The sequence below is a fragment of the Panicum virgatum genome, chromosome 4N, assembly GCF_016808335.1.
Source record: "Panicum virgatum strain AP13 chromosome 4N, P.virgatum_v5, whole genome shotgun sequence".
Taxonomy (NCBI): Eukaryota; Viridiplantae; Streptophyta; class Magnoliopsida; order Poales; family Poaceae; genus Panicum; species Panicum virgatum.
The window spans coordinates 34,674,159-34,694,530 of NC_053148.1; the positions used below are offsets into that span (position 1 = coordinate 34,674,159).

General features: G+C 46.1%; 1 long non-coding RNA gene and 1 pseudogene across 1 annotated transcript; one reads left to right on the plus strand and one right to left on the minus strand.

The window, feature by feature from the left end:
- Window positions 1-300: 300 nt before the first annotated feature.
- LOC120670603 lies at window positions 301-2,499 on the plus strand (annotated as a pseudogene).
- Window positions 2,500-2,844: 345 nt separating this feature from the next.
- LOC120670859 lies at window positions 2,845-3,515 on the minus strand. Its single transcript, XR_005673405.1, has 2 exons — window positions 3,229-3,515; window positions 2,845-3,101 (listed from the first exon to the last, which is right to left on the minus strand). It is a non-coding gene; the product is annotated as an uncharacterized LOC120670859 (long non-coding RNA).
- Window positions 3,516-20,372: the final 16,857 nt, after the last annotated feature.

Below are 20,372 nucleotides of genomic sequence, written 5' to 3' on the forward strand. Positions count from 1 at the left end.
ACAACAATTAGCATCCCTGACATCCAAATTTTGTTTCCTGCTAGCATGGATACTGGTCAGCGGTTGGTGGATCGGATGCCTAGCAACCCGAAGAAAATGGCATTTATTAGCACACAGGAGAGGTCTCTGCATGCCATTAATTTATAACCTCTTGATTGGGGCTACTTAGTACTTATTTTGTCTCCTGTGCCTGCATTTACAACAACCTTCCCTTTCATGATCTGATTAACAACTATTATTGAGTCTGGCTCCATTTATCTTACTGTTTCTGTTTTATGTGCAGAGGCATTAGATTACTGTCATTCACAAGGTATTATGAACTGAGATGTGAAGCCTCATAATGTTATGATAGATCATGAGCTTCGTAAACTCTGGCTGATAGATTGGGGCCTTGCTGAATTCTATCATCTTGGCAAGGAATATAATGTCCATGTTGCCTCAAGGTAGCTGCAGAACTTTCAAAATAGTAATTGCTGGCCACTTTAAAAGACAATATTGCTAGTTCAGTATTATTGCACTGACTAATTAATGACAAAGCCTTCGTAGTGTGGAATTTGAAGTTGCAATTAGTGAGACTATAATACACTTTGTGCACTATTTATTTCTTAATTCTTATGTCTTTATTACAAGACTAAATTGCATTTGTTTTCTCTTGTCTTGAACTCACATTTTTGTGAGTTGTGGTTCATTCATGCACATTTTTTTCAGCATAGATTAAGAACAATACATTAAATGGTGATATCATGACTGCACAATATGGCTTCTGTTGTCACAGAACAAAATGAATGACATTCTACAGTGAATCATATGGCTCACTTGACTCTAGAGCATGCAGTTTCCATATTTTCTCTTCAACCTTCCTCACCCTTTATTTCTCAATGTTTTTCATTTGTTATTTTTCAACTGTAATTCAGGTACTTCAAGGGACCTGAGCTTCTTGTTGACTTGCAAGATTATTACTACTCTTTGGACATGTGAGCTTCTTGTTTGCTGGAATGGTATTATTCGCATGATTATTCTACCTACTAGTTGTCCATAGCTTCATATATTTTGGGCCATTTGTTTGAAATAACTGATATTTTATTGTTGACCATATGCTGCCAACTGCAGATATTTCATAAGGGACCATATTTCTATGGCCATGACAACCATGATCAGCTTGTTAAGATTGGTAAGGTATTGCTTCAGTGTTTTTTTTTGCATTTAACTATCTATGTTGCTTATGTTTTCCATGTCCTGTATCCAGCAAACATCGTCTATCGCTGTTAGTCCTGTTGCATTTAGAAGCAACAGTTTGGAGTATTCTTTTTTTTAATAAACTTATAGTCTGGAAATTGAAGTTGTTTACTTTTAGTCTGTGCCTGCACATTTACTTGTTGATACGTTTGATCATATCTGCCGATATATTCTGTCATGAGACCATTACTGCTGCTATATTCGTAGAACTTTTTGAAGCATCAGCATTAATTATTGTCACATTCCTTTATTATCAGATACTTGGAATAGAATGGGCTGAATGCTTATTTGAACAAGTACAGAATTGAGGTTGACCCTCAGCTTGAAGCCCTCGTTGGAAGGTACAATATACTAATATATCATGGCTCACCGGGCCTTTGATGCAATTATTTATGTAAAGTACATTTACATCCTTTTTTTGATGCATGCATAGCAGGAAACCGTGGTCGAAGTTTATTACTACGGATAATCAACACCTAGTATCTCCTGAGATGTGGCCTAATAGCTCTTGTATTTCAAATTTACTTAACTGGGATCGGTAGTTCTTGGCTCTAGCTTGATTTCTTTGTTTATCTGTAGGGCATAGATTTCCTCGATAAGCTTCTGCGTAATGATCACCAGGACAGGCTTACTGCAGGTGAAGCAATGGTAAGTGTCCTTATGCTAATTTTGGTGTGTGACAACTCAAATGAAACTGCATGCACGCTAGTCTAAACATCCCGTGTGACATTTACCAGTCTAGTATCACTGAAACAAACGGTCTCTAGATTCTCAGTTGTGAATGGTATTTTTGGCTGCGCATTTTGGTTTCTGAGCCAGATCTTTTGCGTGCAAATTTATAAGACCCAACAGATTTAATTGATTTATGCTGCATAGTATTTCCTCTTGATAATTTATTAACGTTGCCAAGTCTTTCTCATCTTATACTGGGTACTTGTATTCTTGTAGGTGCACCCATACTTCCAACAAGTGAGAGTGCAGAGAACAGCAGGACGCCTGCATAACAGGCAAGGGCAAAGACGCGCTAACCGAATCAACAGCTGGGCTCCATCAATCTTCAGTTGTATAATAGCGGTTGGGTGACTTGACGGAAACAAAAGATTACGAGGGAGCCTCTGTTGTAGCCTGTCTTTAACTGCATTGAGAAGGAACGCAAATTTATTCAGATTATGAGCTTAAGATGTGATTGAGAACATTATTCATGTAAGGTGTCTACCATAAAAGGTTATCTGGTGGCGGATTGTACCACTGTGTTATTACCCACCTTTTGTTTGGACCCCATCAAGCTCTCTTGTGGGCTATTCTTTCTTATTACCTTAAGAAATGTCGTGTTTGGTGGCACCCGTGTCCTTGCAAATGTTTCCTTCCTTCCCCGAGCTAGCAAGGTTGAGCAAAAAAACCAAAGACGAAATGCAGAATTTTGCTTAAATGAACTTTCAGGTGATTTGTCAGTTCTCTGGTCACTGATCATCATAGTGACATCTATAGCTTTACAGCCAGCCTGACGGGATTAGATCCAGGCATTGATTCTTCTAAAATCAAAATCCCACGATATTATAGTTCCACAACACACCCAAATCCAGAACATAGAACACGGTGAAATTATTGAGCAAGCACGGGCATCACAAGTCCACACAATCGATGTTGCAAGTCATTACGTACATAATGATGATAACAATACTAGTGGATCACAAAAGTTCTCTCTCTTTGTGGTTCTGATAGAGCATATGCCTCTTGCCAGAGCAGGCATATGCTGCTGCTTACTAGTTCTTGAGGTGGGGGAAGCACTGGTAGAGGTCGTTCTTGGGATGCCTAGCCTCGGCGAGCTCTTTGCACTTGGCCTCAGAGGTGGTGCAGATGAAAATCTGCATGCAGATCTTGCGCTGAGTGGAAGAAATTTTCGATATGAAATCAAACTAGCTAAAGGCAGGCTGCAGTTTCGATCGCAGATGAATAATAAACAACTACTCAATTCCAAACTCAGCTGAATACCCGGACTTTGGATGAATCCGCCAGCAGCCAGCGAGATCGCAGACGGCGAGAATCACAGATCGATTTTAGCTGACCTCTTGACGAGCTAGGGATGCTGCCGCATGTTCTGCAAGGGGGCGCCCGGTGAGGGGGCCTCGCCAGTGGCAGTCTAGGGACGACTTCGACGAGGTTGAAGGCACACCCCTCGATCACCATATATAGCTTCTAAATCTTGTCATCCAAAAAAAATGCAGCAGGGAGGAACGGGTCTGCCTCCACGGTCTCTGGCAGGGGCGCCAGTGATTGCGAGATCGTTACGGCCTCGGAAAACACCAGCGAGCGGTTCGTAAGGGAGGAAAACCGCTACGTGGGGAGGAAAACCAGGAGCGGCTCCGCGGAAAACCGGAGACGGGAGGAAAACCGCGCGCCCCTACTCCCAGGAACGGTGTGGCTCGGTTGGCTCGGTATGGAATAGCCTATTACAAACCCAGAGTATGAAATAGCCCAGTCCTATATATATATATATATATATATATATATATATATATATATATATATATATATATATATATATATATTGCATGAGAGTCGCCGAGAGACATGGAATGATCTATTGCCTCGAGCCAAGTCCAAGGCTCTTCTTCTTTTCCTGTTTCTTTTGACAAATCTCTTGAGTTAGGGCCGACGGGAACACTGGGCTGCCTGGATAGAAATTGCTGAACAAACTGGGCCCGATTTGAAGCTTCAGCATGCTCATTAAAGAATTTTAGGAGGCCCATTAAGAAATTTCAAAGGGATTGGACCAGGGCCGAACGACTCAGTTGGCACTTCCAGGCCTCTTTCGCGCGTTACATGTAGCCCCGTTTGAAATGGAGTTTTCTCGCACGAATTTTAAAGGAAGATCGTTCCTATGGTTTGCATACGTCATGCAGCGTTTGGAACGAAGGAATATGTAAACTCTTGAGCAACTTCAACAGCTTGATTTTTTCTTTTTCTCTTTCCATTTTTTTTAATATAAGGAATTGATGGTGAAAAAACTACTCCAACAGATTGATTTTCCATCTCTCTTTCCCTTTTATTTTTTCTTAATCCCCAATAACATCTCCCCAATCCCCAATAGAAAGGGGAGACAACCGCCTCTCCCTTTCCTCGTCGCCTCCCTGCCCGCCGTCGCCTCCCGCCGTCGCCGACGGCCGCCCCCGCCATGGCCGTCGAGCCCTCTAGTCCACTTCCCCGTCAAGCCTGTAGCCAGCGCATCTCCGACTGCGTGAGGCGCAACCAGCAGCATCTCACCGCCGATGCCCCCCGTATGCATCTCGCCGCCGACCTGCCCCCGCACCGGGGCCGGGGCGGCCCCGGCGCGGGGCCCATCGCGCTCGCTTCCGACCCCCTCCGCCGCGAGAACCACCGCCGCCGCGCGCTCGCCGGCGGGGCCGTCCTCGCCTCCGCGCTGCTCCTCGTCGCCACGCCGCGGCTCCGCCACTCCCCCGCGCTCCACCTCTTCGCCGACATACGCAACCTCCTCGGGGTGCCCAACACGCTCAACGTGCTCACTGCCTACCTGCTCCTGCTCGTCGGGGTCCCGGGCCTCATCCTCTGTCCCTAGTGGACATGCGCTACCAGGAACACGACAGGAGGGGAGGGGAAAGAAAGAGAAGGTGTGACAATGACAGGTTGGCCCCACATGACAGGAGGAAGGAAAGGGGAAAGGAAAAATCTAGCTGTTGGAGCACTTCTTTTCTATAAATTGAAAATAGAAAAGGAGATTCTCCTATATGATGAGAAAGTGAAAAGGGAAAAATCAAACTGTTGGAGTTGCTCTTATGCTGGAAAAATTCCGAGCGGCAGTAGCTCTCCCGTCTCTACGTACCACTAGCTGACGCGTGTCTCTGGCTTATATTTTTTACCGTGCGTGATGCCACCTTCTCTTTGTTTGCTGCGACATGCATCCATGTTGGCCTCTCATTCAGCATCTTCAGGGGCTATCTTGTGCGAATCGTTGGTGTCTGCTCAATATTTTCTTGACTACTGCCGGCTCAAAAACATTATGTCGTTACCTAGGCCTATCCCTTTTCCCCTATTTTGCTCTACAATTTCCGCTGCTGCTTTTGTAATTTGGTTCGATACCAGTGCGATCGCATCACCACCGAGCGCGGCGAAGCGCGCTTCATTACCTAGTACATCTTCCCGTTCAAGGAAAGGAATCGCTTCCTTCACAGAACACGGGAAATAAAACATCCAGTCCGAGCTAAAGTTTGGCAGATGCCCGAGGCAAAAGGCATGCTCGCACCCAAGGGGCAAGGCCGGCCGACGCGCGCGGCGAGAGAGTGCAGATCGCTGGATCGAGCAGCGGGCGTCAGAGCACAAGCATCTTTCTCCTTTAGTCCCGACAAAGCTCCGAGCTGCTGCCTGCTGGATCCTGTAGCGTGCCCTCGTTTGGCAATTGATTGGTTTGGCGAGAAGCAAGCAAGGGGGTCAAACACATTGAGAAGAACGCTGGAGCTGGAGAAGGGAAAAGATGGATGAGTGGATAAGGCTATCGGAGAACACAATGATAATAAAGAGCTTTGGTTGACATGTGGACCCTAACCTTTGTTATCATAAAATAGAAAATTTAGTAAAAATAAAGTGCATTCCTTCTATTCCTGCATTCCAATTCTTCTATTCCAAACACCACCTAATGCGACTTTTCTGCGTTTTTCCAATCCTCTGTTTTGCAACTAGCTACCGATCCTATTCCTGTATTTTGCCATTCCTCTATTTTGAATTCCTGCATATTTTTGGAACAGAGATACAATATATACCACAAATGTGAATCATACCTTCATCTAACCACAAGGAAATGAAATCTTGTAGTCACTTTATCAAGGACTATATTAGAACTAATCCTTCTCTAATCTTGGCTAATAAATGATCACTTTTATTTTTGGTGGCCTGTTAGTTTTCACCGTTGTGTGGGCCTTCCTATGGATTCCAACAACATCACATTAACATGTGTGGTGGTATTTATAGCTAGGCTCAACCTCTCAAGATCAATATTTCAATATATAAGGGATAACCCGACGTTCATAGTAATACATGTTGGGTCATCTGATGTGTTTGTCGGTTCAAAATAGTCATTATTAACCCATGTCGGGGATTCTCAACATTGGATGTTCTATGTTTTCAAGACTTAGTATCAGAATATTCCACGTATGTATCCGACGAAATACATTGCCTCTCTAAATTTTTATTGAATACTCCAACTTATAGATCTTCTCACTATTGGACCTTCAGATGAATTTATCTTTGCCTGGTTGAACTAGATGTTGCACCATTGTTCATTGGAAAAAGTCCAATTTATACCCTTGAATTACCACAAAAGTCTAATTTTCAACCCACCAACTATGAAACTTCCAGATAACAATGGCTATCTACTACTACAGAAGGCTTAATTTCATCCAGCACATTTGTCCCGATTTGCAGGGGTGGGTTGGGGCGTGACCCACCTCTGGAAATCGCTTCCCGCCAAGAAATTGTACCATTTTCACGCCAAATTTTTGAAACAGGGTTCTCAATTAACCCATTTAGATCCAACACTCAAATGATAATATATATTCAATCAAATTATATAACTACTTTTGTACATCCACTCTAGGTCTTAAGTTCGTACATCGATCAATACTTAAGTTCATAAAAGATGTTCAAATCCATAAGAAAATGGTAGGGTACATCCATGCATATTATAAATTTCATGCTGCTACTGTCCGCTTATGTAGATATGGAAGATAGTTAAGGCCTCCAATTGTTCAGCCTAGAACTTCATCAAAATAAGCTAGAGCGCACGAGTGCACTCTCCTCCGCTTTCCAATGATACTCACATTCAGGACTGTAAATATCGAACAATGGAGTGCAAAGCTGATTTGCCTTGTAGTGAGCTTTGCTTAGAACTTGAAACTTCTGGTGAAGAATGGCTCTCCACCCATGTAGGTTAAATCCAACTTTTCCAACACTTGATCCAAAATAGCCCAAATCTCACTGCCGCAATAATAGCAGTACTATAGATGAGATTATCCTGAAAGGTGATAATAACATCATGAAAGTTGAAAGATGTAACATAATTAGATGATAACAAAGGTAAAAGGAATATCTCATACTCTGCTATGATGATTAAGCTGACAAAGCATCTCAGCAGTCAGAATAACATTGTTTTCTCCCGCCTCAAGCTGCTTTATTAGAAAATATGAAAAGTCGAGCACAAAATACCCATGATCTTGAAGTTGCTGTAGGCAGGCCTCCATGGCTAGCGTCTCATAAGTTACCCAAATTGGTGCTACTCCATCTATTGCGGCAATTCAAACCATCGGAGTGGCCTCTCCTGGTGCCATCAAGGTGAAATCTATGTGTAACAGGTACTTGAAAACAAATATGTACTCTTTTTGAAATCAAGTCCACGAACAACCTTGGTTTGCACCACAAGAGTAGTACCTCCCAAACCTTCGACAACATCTTTGAGCCATCTAATAAGGTTGATATACCCCATTGTATGTTAGTAAATTTAGAAATTATTCATGTTTAGTAAAAAAACTATATTAAAGGAAGGAATGAATATTACAGCATTGGGAATTGATCCACGCGTTCGGTCACCCAACGGCATGGCAATGGCTTCATATAGAAGTGTAGTCCTGGATACTGAGGCCATGCATCCTCGAACATGCATTCCACAGCCACCATCCGGATGGCCGCCGCCACCACTACGACCGTCACCACGGAACATCTACTTGTCAAAGATAATTACGGAATGAAAGGTCATAATTCATGAAATGCTCAGAATTTAAGATTGTCCAAAATCTTTATGAAATAACTGATATTTTTCACTAATTCACCAACTTTTCACATTCAAATGATAACAAGAACTGACCATATTCAAATTTCACATGAAATTATATTTACTTGCTAATTTACTAACTAATTTACTGGTTAATTGACTAACTAATTCTAATGAAACAAAATAAAATCAAGAAGCAAACTTGAGGGAGGAAGGGTCAGAGGGGCCACGCGGGGAGGGAGGAGGGGGCGGCGTGAGGTCGGCTAGCGGCCCCGATAGGAAGGAGGGCTTGTGGTTCGAGGAGCTCCATAGGGATTGCGGCTCAGGGGTGGGCAGGAGCAATGGTGGCGCGGGGGGAGGGTTAGGCATGGGGATGCGCCGCGGGGATGTGAGGTGGCACAGATCTGGGGAAGGGGAGGAAGGGACGAGCGGCAGAGGAGGAGCTGACACGGGAACGGCGATGCAGGTCGGGGAGGACGAACGGAGGCCGAGGAGCAGGCGCGTAGGAGGTTGGGTGTGGGGAGGAGGAGGACATGTGGCACAAATCCGGCAGGCCGTCGGCGGTGCAGGAGGGGAGCGGGGTGGGCGCGGTGGTGACGGCATCGGTAGGGAGTGGGAGGTGGCGCGGGGAGGGGGCGGGCAAAAATTTGGGTAGCCTAATGGCGTCCAAATTTGAATACTGAAAATTACTAAGTTTCGCCTCCTCCATGTCTTACATGGGCATCAACTTGTAGGGGTGGGTGAGAGCGTCACCCGCCCCTACAAATGGCATTTTTAGGGGTGGGTGACGCCCCCTCCTGCCCCTACAAATAATTTTTTAATTATTTTAAAAAATAATTTAACTAGGAAAAAATAGCAAGCCACATTCAAAAAATGTGAAATTTGTACCCTAAGCCTACTATGATATGTAGAACATAAAAAAATACTAAAACTACATTTCAATGTATATAATAGATAAAAGTGTCGAAATGAAAGGATTTTGATCACACGATGTCGTAGCCTAGACGCGGAGGGGGGTGAATAGGCATTTTTTCAAATTTCAGCACTTAACCCCTGCTGACTCTTCCTGGACCGGTCAGACCGGTCTAAACAGGCAGACAGGTCACAGCAGGGATTAATCCCCTTCTCAAGCTTGAACCTATATGAAACTTGGAGTGTAGCTTTTGCAGAGTATTACTATCAATATAATTAGCGGCCTACACACAAGTAGAACACAACCAAGTAGATTGAGCGGAAGCACAATTCAAACTCAAAGACTATAAATGCAAGGTAAGTAAATCAAACTGAAATGAAGATGATGCAAAGGAGACACGGTGATTTGTTTTACCGAAGTTCGGATTCACTCCATACATCCACGTATGAATCCTACTATCCGTTGAGGAAGCTTATGGTGACCCCAAGGTCAAGCTATCTCCTCTCTCCACTATATGACCATGCGCACTCGTGGCACACGATCGGTGCTGCAACAAACTTGCCGCTGCTCACCACAACCTTGGGAGCTAGCCGGCGACGCCTAGCCATCTAGGAGCCAATGCTCCAAGAGTAACAAATGCTTCAATCAAGTTGGCCGACGCAACCTCATGTGCTCAAAAGCTAGGGCTCAATCTCTCTTGCTCAAATGACTCTCAAGGATTGGATTCACTCAACCCAACTCAAAGATTTAACTTGAATCAAGCAACTCTCACAAAGGAGAGGTTGGGGAGGACTCTCCAAGTGCTCACAAGGCTCTCACAACTGTTCTGAATGTAATGGCATCAGCACCCACGAATGGGTGAAGTCATGGGTATAAATACCCCCCTCTCAAAAACTAGCCGTTGCCCATGTCAGTGTTAGACCGGTCATACAAGTCCCTCAGACCGGTCGGTTTTGAAAACTAGCCGTTGGAGGCATTCTCTGCCCAGACCGGTCAGACCAGTCCCTCTCTGTTTTCTGCAGTTAGCTCTCACTTCTTCGGCTAAACTCTCTAGGGACTAGTTTGAGCACTTTTGGTGTTGTCTAAACCCACTGATGTTGCATCCCTCTTGATAGTACGGCATACCTATACTCAAGTGCATAAATAAAATACACAAATTATCACAATCACCACTTGAGCTTCGTATTATGATCATGCCGTCCTTTCTTCGATCAATACCGTGAGGGCATCAACATCTTCATTCTTTGAGCATGCCCGCTTTGAGCTAGTGACTTTGAATCTTCGATTTGCATAGGAATGAAATCCAACTTTGATTCACAAGTCACCTTCTTCACTTGAATAATGACACTCTTCAACATAGAGCTCTCCATGACTCTAGGATCTCCGGCCTTTGACCCATATTGGTTTCTTTGCTCCCCCCAAGCCATTGCTTGCATAGCGTCTTGAAACACACCTCTCGGTCTTCTACCTTTATCCTAGCCAGCCATCTTGAACTCATGTTGATTTATGTCATGCATGAAATCTTCTTTATCAATTTGAATTCTCAAATTCAATCTCTTATGCAATCTTTCCAATTTGAGACATCATATATGCATAAACTCATGTCTCATTCACTTTTGCCTTGCTTGCTTCTTTTGTTAATCACTATTTATCACAAATGAAAAGTTCTTCCATATTTGAGACTATGCATAAGCATATCACATCTCATTCACAAAACCTTTGTTTGTCAATTTGAATCCCATCATAGATCGAACAAGCGTTTTCAAATATTAGAGCCTTTTATATCAACCATGAATACCTTGCTCTATTTTTTCTTCCTTGTTTTGCTTGTCACATATATATTATTCCAATGGGGTAAACACACTTGCTTGTAACACATGAGCCATCTTGTTTAATACCAATTCCTTAATTAAGTTTCTGCTCATAATCTCATGCAAACAAGTTAGTCCTTTAATCGTGTTGTCAATCAATGCTCCAAAACCCACTAGGGGCCTAGATGCTTTTAATCTCCCCCTTTTTGGTGATTGATGACAACCCGATTAAAGCTTACAAAAAGATATTCAATAAAACTTTTGAATTCTCAGATTTAGTTAGAGCTCCCCCTCAATATGTGCACATGAATGGAATTCATCACAAGTTGGTCTCACATGCCAAAATACACATATTGAGCACAAATAAAACTCCCCCTAAATCTTAGCATCCGTGGGGTGCAACAAGTATATGTGAACATCATAAATAAACCTGTGATGCAATATGACATGTAATCCAAACAATTAAGCAAAACTGAAATGCTGCTGCCTCAGACCGGTCAGACCGGTCTCACCCAGACAGTGCAGAACAAGGCTTAGACCAGTCAGACCGATACCTCTGACTGGTCAGAGACAGCCAGCACAGCCCAAAAGCTGAAACAAAAGCATCACATCACATAAAAATTGCACACTATCATAAACATTTCTTATGCATTTAAAACAAGATAAATACATCCAGTAGCACTCAATACGAATATTCTCAAGTCCACAAGTCCTTAACTTGAAAGAGATAGATATGTTTTACAAGATGAAACAAGAATATCCAAACATATCCATACATCATTTCTTCTCTCCCAAAACATCCATACCATGATATCCATACATGATAAGAATATCTAAACATATCCATACATCATTTCTTCTCTCCCAAAACATCCATACCATGATATCTATACATGATAAGATCTAGATGATACAAGATAATCACATCATATCACATCTACTCTCAACACAGCACACACACATAATGTCTCTAAGATTTAATCTCATCTTCTCCCCCTTTGTCATCCATCAACAAAAAGCGTACAAGAGGAGAAGAGTGTGCTGCCGTCTGAAGTCACTGTCCACCCGAAGAGAAGCCACCAGAACTACCCGGATAAGCAAAGAACGAGTCACTCCAGCTGGCCACTGCCACCTCAATAGAGTCAGGAGCTGGAGAAGGTGAAGGTGCTATCCCTGCATATCTCGTATCTGGTGAAGAAAAAGTCCCTCCAAGCCCAAAGTGAAGTGGAGGTGGTGCAGAAGCTATAGGAAATGTCGCTGACGATCCTGGAGCTGTCGACGAACTGACGTGAGTCCCAAACTGAGCTCCTACACTGAACGGTTGAATCTGCCCCACAAAGCTGGAAGTGAATGGTGGGGCCCTGAGTATGGTCCTGCAAACTGAGATCACCCAAACTGTCCTGCGAACATCTGTAGGCCTGTAGCAAAAAGCTGTGGACCTGGACGGAACTGAGGTGTAAAGTGTGGAGGTCCGTGTCCGAACTGTTGAGCTACAGACAAACCACCAGGCTGACTCTCCTACTCAAAGAACATCCTCTCGCCCAAGTAGTCATACTGCCCAAAGTCCATCCCCTGGAAGCTCTCAATCATCTGCTCTACAAAAGGAATCACGGCTGCCTCGGGCTCTGGAGAGATAGGAGAGAGCGGTGGATGGAGCTGCATAGCAGTGTGCATCCTTTTCGGATTATCTCTCAGATTCTTATTGTTCTTCCTCTCTCTCTCTCCAGATTAGCCAGAATGTCCCTCTGGTTCTTGATCATACCAGCAAAGGTCCGGAACATCCGTCTAAAAGAGGAAGAAGATATGCAAGGAGGGGATGCATCTCTCCCCTCGTGAGGCACATAGCCTCCTGCTGGGTCCTGCTGCTGAGGCACATCCTCAGCGTGCTGATGTGCATCTGCACCCTGGTCATCCTGTGGACCCTGATCCTCCTCCTGAACCTCATCATATCTGCCAACTGAGGGAACTCTCACATGCTTAGGATGTTTAATCCTGAGCGGCTCATGCTTCACATCCATCCCGAAGTTCCTCCTAGTGACCTTTAGTACCACTCTCATAATATACGGTGCATAGCCACAAGTCTTCAACGGAGTCTCAGAAATATGCTTGATCTCCTCCCAAATGAAGTAACCGACACTAAAGTCACTGCCTCTCGGATCTGGCTGCATCCGGTTCATCAGATTCTTGGCATACGCTAATATGTCACTAGTATTCCCATCCCGGGGTGTAAGTGTCTTCCTGAACAGCCTGTTCATGATGGAGTAGTATGTGTACAACCCCATGACCTTGTCTACATTGCCAACCCTATCCCTCGGATACATGAATCTCACCTGATCAGCTGTCAAGGGTAGGTAAAAGTGAATCTTAGGACAATGCACGTCCTGATCATCAAGTCTCAAGTACCGACAGAAGGAAGTGTAGGAACACTGGTAGTGTTGTCCCTCTGTCATCCAGTAAATGGTCCTCTCATTATCATTATGTGCATCATGCCCAAAATAAACTGTGGCATAGAACTGGGCTATCACCTCCTTGTTCCAATCATGCTGGAACCCCATAATGTCCTTGATGTGTCTGTCCTGACACATCCTAGCCACCTCATCACAAATCTCATTCCCAAATTAGCCATATGAGTCCAATCCACCCACTGAGCCTCTGAGGCAATCCCTGCCTTGGCTACAATCACGGACTGGTAGAAGTCCTCCTGAAAGCGAGTGTGAAATCTGTAGTCAACTGTGTCCTTTGGGACCTCCAAAGGACTCTGCCGCCTCAGCAGACGTACAGCCGTTGTCATTCCGGTGTTGTAGTAACTGACTAACTCTACACCGGCCTGCCTTACAGGTACCTAAATAGCTGGGGTCACTAGAGGACCCTCCAAGTCTGAGCTGCCAGCTGCACTCTCCTCTGATCCATCCTCACTGTCATCATCACCTCCATCCTCATCCATATCATCTGCATCTGCATCTGCCTCACTATCTGTAACACCCTAATTCAAAATTTCAGCTTGAATAATAAATTTAATTGGTTTTAATTAAATTTCTAAGGTTGTTGGTGATTAAACTTGCATTTAATCTAATTTTTGTTCCTTAATTAATTAAAATTTTCCTAGATTAAAACTTTGTTGCTGCATTCATGCTGGAGCATTTATTTTATTTGCTTGTGTGCTTTGGGTGGTTGAATTCAAATTTTGTTTGAATTCAAATAGATTTGTTTGAGTTAGAATTAGAATTAGAAAGGAAAACAAAAACAAGAAAACCCAGCCCAAACCCCAACTGGACCCAATCCAATCCAGAAGCCAGCCCGTCATCTCCTTCCCCTATCCCACTCTTTTCCCGGGCCCGCTCTCCGCAACCCAGCCGGCCCAAAACTCCCACGGCCCGTTCTCCCTCTCCCTCCCACGCTCGGCCTAGCGAGCCGCTCCCAGCAGCTCCGCGCGACGCTCTCGCAGATGCTCCTCGGGCCCAACCGCCAGCTATCGAAACCCTCTCCACGCCTCAGCCACGTAGCGCACGCCACCAACGCTCCCCGCCCTGCTGACAAACAGGCCACACCAGTCAGCCTCCTTCCGTCGCTCAGCTGCTCGGCCCGCGAAGCTCAGCAAACCAGCAACTCAAGCCCACGTACTCCTCTCCTTTTCCCAGCACACGGCCCACACCCTCTACCCAGCTTTCCTCCCCGGGCCCGCTCGCGAGCAGCCCAACCCACTCCCACGTTGAAACCCGCACCGGCCCAGCCTCTCTCCCCGCGGCCCATCCCTCACCCCGCGTCGCGCCCCGACCTGCCCCGCACGCTGCTCGGCCCAGCTCACGCGCCCGAGCCCAGCAACCGCGCGCGCCGCGTCCGTCTCGCTGACGCAGTGGCCCTACCGGTCAGCCTTGTCTCCTTCCTCCCGCGTTTCCCGTGTGCCCGTCACGCCGAGATCCCCGGCGGGCGTTCCCTCTGGGGGCACGCATGCCCAGGATCGCCGCCGCAGCCCTATAAAAGGATCCCCAGCCCCACCCACGCTCCTGCTCCCATCCGCCGCCGCCGCCCGAACCCTAGCCACGCATTCCAATCTTCCTCGCCGGTGCAGAAGCTCTGCGCCACCCCGGACCCGCCCCTCCACCGCACCCCGGGCCTCCACGACCCCCGATATAGCTCCGCCTGAGCCCCAGGTTTCTCCTCGTGCCCTCCTTCCCCGGCCTAGGGCTCTACACGCGCCGGATTCCACCCCGAGAACCACCGCCGGTAAGTGGCTCCGCCACCATGATTTTCTCCCCGCTGTGGATGCTCCGGCCGCCCTGACCTTTTGTACACCGCCGCAGCCTCACCACGGGCCGAACCGCGGAGCCAAGCAACCCGGAGCGCCCTGCAGCACCCACCTCCGCAAGCGCCGTCCGCGACCCGCCGCTCAACCCCGCCGCCGGCATCGCTGCTCCAAGTCTCCATCCTTTTCCATGCGCGGTGAGCACCCTCCCGAGCCCCTGATCCTTTTGCACTAGCTCGTAGTCCTTAACGCGCGCTTTAGGTCCCAGAACATCGCACGCCGGCGAGCGCCGCCGCACAGACCCGCCGCCGCAGTCGAACCCGCCGCTCTAGCCCTCCCCGAGGCTCGCAAAGGCCTCATGTGGACTACATGCTCCGCGTAGATCACCCCAGCCCCAGGCGTGGGTCGATTTGACCCCGGGAAAGGCAAGTTCAGCCTGCTCCGATGGAGCGCCGCCGCGGAGCAGGGCTCCGGCGAGCCGCTCCGCCGCCCCCACGAGCCTGAACCGCCCTGGCCGCCCGATCTCGGGTGGACGGCCACGATTAGGTCCAGCGCCCTTAAAACCCAGGCCATCAGATCTGGATCCAATGACCCAGATCGGCGCGTACCCCTTCAGCCTGGCAAACTTCGTAAAGAGCCCCTGGGTTTTACTGGATTCAACCCGCGGTCCGATCCTATTAAAAAATAATCAGAGTTTGGTCCGGTTCTTTTCACATAACCCCCTGAGCTCCTTCAAAATTTAACCCGCCGTCCATCCCTGACCTTTTTACTGGTTAGCCCCTAGATCTACCCTTTATTTACGTTTTAGTCCCTGGTTTTAGTAGAAAAGTCCATGGAACCCTGTTTTTATTACAAATAAGCCCCTAAATCTTGTTTTAGCTCTAGTTTTATGCGTTTTAGCTCCGTTTTAAGCGTTCTTTATATCCACGCGATCGTTGTAACGCGTAGAATAGTTTTAGACTAGTTTAGTGCGCTGTTTTTATGTATTGATGTACTGTTTCTTAGTTTTTATTAGTGTTTGCTTGTATGCTTATTATTGTGCATTGTTTTGGCCATGTGTTCGTGAGTAGACGTTGATCCATCTGAGGAGCCCCAGTACCAGTACCCGGAGCAGCCGTCTTCGGAGCAGTTTGAGCAGCAGCCAGAGCAGTACGAGGAAGGCAAGTATAACATGAACAACCTATCACTCTTAAATACATTTTCATACTGCATTTAATACTATATGCCTATAAGGACTTTCCTAGCCACTTTATATCCTTTATATATACCTTTGGGTTGCATTTTGGTTAGTTGTGCTAGGTTGCTGCACTATAACACACTCTGGTCCCTTTTAAATTAATTTGACTAATGGTTTACTTGAACTTAATTCTGAGAGTGGCACTCTGTGTGGCTTGAGTGGCTCACGTCTCGTTAAAAGATGGTTTTTGTAGAAACATGGTTTAGGGGGCCAGCACGGTGCTTAGTGCTTGGTTGGCCACTCTCCATAAGGACCGGTTCATAGAGCGACAACTTGGGACAACAGCGCTACCACAAGGCTAGAATGGGATAGACTTGGCTTACTAATTAGGTCTTTTTGGTTTGGAGTAACTTACCTGCGGGGCAAGAGTAGTAAGCTTCAATGGTCCCTGCTCCTCCGGCTTGGTCTGTGCTTGGATTGCGCTCGTGTGCTTGTACCCCCGGAGGTGGGCCCCATCGTCGCTGACCTAACTCTCGCGGTTACGCCTTACCAACGAGATTCTTTGTAACGGCCTCGTAGTGAGTCGCTAGTCATCTCACCTAAGGAAGTGTGACGAACCTCTAGCGTAGCTCACGACTTGTGGGTAAAGATGTGCAACCTCTGCAGAGTGTAAAACTGGTATACTAGCCGTGCTCACGGTCATGAGCGGCCCAGATCCTCCTTTTGATTAGTGGGGTTAGCTCCTTCCGATGTGGGGGTGCCTCTCGGGGCTTTGGTTTGGTTTGGTTTGGTTCTCAGTAGTAACATGATTAAATTTGACTAATTACTATGTAACTGGGTTAATGGTAATTCATCAACTCGTAGTAAATAGCTTTAATAAAATATTGCCAACACTTAAAAGCTAATGCAGTCAGTCAGCCAACCTTAGAGCCTCATAGTTTGTGTTATACTTGTTGAGTACAAGTTGTGTACTCACTCTTGCCTCTTCTCTACTTTTTCCTCCTAGCTACGCCACTGCTGCTCAGTTCCTGCCGACACGAGGGAGTTCGCTCAGCGCTACCAGGACTACGAGGACTTCTAGGTGTTCGTCTCCCAGTCGACGTCCCTGTGGCGCCCTGCTCAGCTTCGGAGAGTTTTATCGTATTTGTACTTCGCTTCCGCTGTATCAGACATTTTGTCGTTAATGTAATAAATAACATTTGTATTTCAATTTATTATGTCTTATTCGTGATATGTGCTGTGATATACTGTTCATTCTGTTGTATATACGTGTGACTTGATCCTGGCACGTATATGATTGCTCGGTTTATGTTCTTTTATAAACCGGGTGTTACAGAGTGGTATCAGAGCCATATCGACTGTAGGACGAAGCCTAGATAGAACTGGTCGAGTTTTAGGACTTCTTCTCTCCAATCCTTGTCTGCTGAAACTATTTTACTATTATACCCCTTGAATTCTATGACTTTTACCCTTCTTGCCTTGATTTCTCTCTCTGAAGAATAGTTTTCGTAGATTTGGCCTGAATCAATCATCTGACCACCATGAGTAAGCTAGGCGATCCTTTTATAATAATACGATAGCACGTTCTGCGACGCGATGTGTTAGTCGAGTCGTATGTTAAACTCGGCTAAGTTGTGAAATTGACTGCTTGTTATTATGCTACATGTTTGATTTGGATTTTTGAATGATTGCCTAGCTTAGTAGTTTAAAGTTGTTTAATAAAAAAATTAGGCTTAAGCTATAGTTAATTAATTAATAAAATAAGTTAGATCATTGGGGGTAAAACAATCCACTCTATCCTCTCTACCTTATCATGTCTTGAGTTTCCTCGGTCTTGTTTGTTGAGAAGAAGGATAATACGAAGAGGATATGATATCCAGGGATTCACTGGCAAGGACATCACCGACGAGGACGTCGGTTTCTGTAAGGGGGTAGGGATGTGACACCCCGGGCTACAGATAGTACAAGAGAAGTTGAAAATCTCTCAGACGAGACAGAAGAATTATGCTCTAGTTCCTTTTTCCCGGATTTATGTGACATTTATCGGGAGTTATCAGCAGTAATGCCTGAGCAGTGTGATCTAAATAGGATAGAACCTTAAATAATGGAGTTTTTCTCTCTTCCTTGACCTTACCCATCTGTGTTTTCTTTTGCCCCAGCTCAGATGTCGGCAGAACAAAAAGACCTTGGAGACAGTGCAATGGGTGATGGTGAGAAAACTTGCCAGTGTTGCCAATTCTATGGTGTTCCTTGTCGTCAAGTTCGTGCAACCGAAGATGAAGCCGCAACTAGGAGGAACCAGAGGTTGTTCTCCAGTACAAAGAGGAAGAGGTCTCGTCAAGAGCAACTAGCAGATGATTCCCTTTTCCTTGACGGTCCATCGGTCGACGAGCTACAGGCCATCCAGAAGAGAAAGGATCATGAGTGCCCTGGAGATACACAGGTCAAGAACCAAGCACTCTATGATTATGTTGATGGGTTAACTATCACTATGAATGTGATTCAGCCACGCAGCCACAAGGAGTCCAAAGAGCAAGCAGCAGAAATAATGCAAGATGTGACGTTAAGTTGACAGGGAGGTCGACCAAGTAGCGCCATTCACCACCACCGCATGTGCTACAAATGCGGGCAAAAAGGTCATTATGCCAAAAGTTGTCCAGCACCTCAGGCTCCACGGCATGCAGGACAACAGGGGCGCCCAGCCCAACCCAGGGCGCCACGACAGGGGAAGGTGAACCACGTGACGGCCAAGTCAGCTGCTGAGGCTCCTAATGTGGTTATTGGTACATTCATGGTCAACTCCTATCCAGCTACGGTGCTTTTCGATACCGGTGCTACTCATTCTTTCATTTCCAAGTCATTTGCTGAGCAGCATCGTATTCCAGTTTCGTGTCTGAGGTCAGCTATGGTAGTTACCTCACCTGGGGGCCAGATACGCACATGCTCTATATGCTCCAGAGTTAGTATTGTCATAATGTGGGCAGAATTCCGCACTGGTTTGATCGTCATTGATTCCTCGGGGATAGATGTGATTTTGGGCATGGAGACCCTTACCAGATGGGGAGTCCGTATTGATTGTGCTCATCGGACAGTTCACTTGTCAGCATCTGATGGCCAAGAGGTGACAGTCAGTGCTACAGAGCCTTCTGGTTTTCTTCATCAGATGGAGGCTAGACCCACGGATAGTATTTGCGTGGTGTCTGAATTCCCAGACGTCTTTCCGGAAGACTTGTCAGAAGAAGGAAGAGGAGTTGATGAAGACCTATCCTGATCTCTTTGCTAGCCAGCCCAGAATCTCGGGATGAGATTCCTGTAAGGGGGTAGGATTTGTAACACCCTAATTCAAATTTTCAGCTTGAATAATAAATTTAATTGGTTTTAATTAAATTTCTAAGGTTGTTGGTGATTAAACTTGCATTTAATCTAATTTTTGTTCCTTAATTATTAAAATTTTCCTAGATTAAAACTTTGTTGCTGCATTCATGCTGGAAAATTTATTTTATTGGGAAAATTCGATTCATGCCACCACAACTCCGTGAAATTGGGTGTCATGTTGAAAATCATGCCACTCAATGACATGATTTTCAACATGAGATCCAATTTCAAGAAATTGGAGTGGCATGGATCCAACTGACCCTATTTTATTTGCTTGTGTGCTTTGGGTGGTTGAATTCAAATTTTGTTTGAATTCAAATAGATTTGTTTGAGTTAGAATTAGAATTAGAAAGGAAAACCAAAACAAGAAAACCCAGCCCAAACCCCAACTGGACCCAATCCAATCCAGAAGCCAGCCCGTCATCAACTTCCCCTATCCCACTCTTTTCCCGGGCCCGCTCTCCGCAACCCAGCCGGCCCAAAACTCCCACGGCCCGTTCTCCCTCTCCCTCCCACACTCGGCCCAGCGAGCCGCTCCCATCAGCTCCGCGCGACGCTCTCGCAGATGCTCCTCGGGCCCAACCGCCAGCGATCGAAACCCTCTCCACGCACCTCAGCCACGTAGTGCACGCCACCAACGCTCCCCGCCCTGCTGACAAACGGGCCACACCAGTCAGCCTCCTTCCGTCGCTCAGCCGCTCGGCCCGCGAAGCTCAGCAAACCAGCAACTCAAGCCCACGTACTCCTCTCCTTTTCCCAGCACATGGCCCACACCCTCGACCCAACTTTCCTCCCCGGGCCCGCTCGCGAGCAGCCCAACCCGCTCCCACGTCGAAACC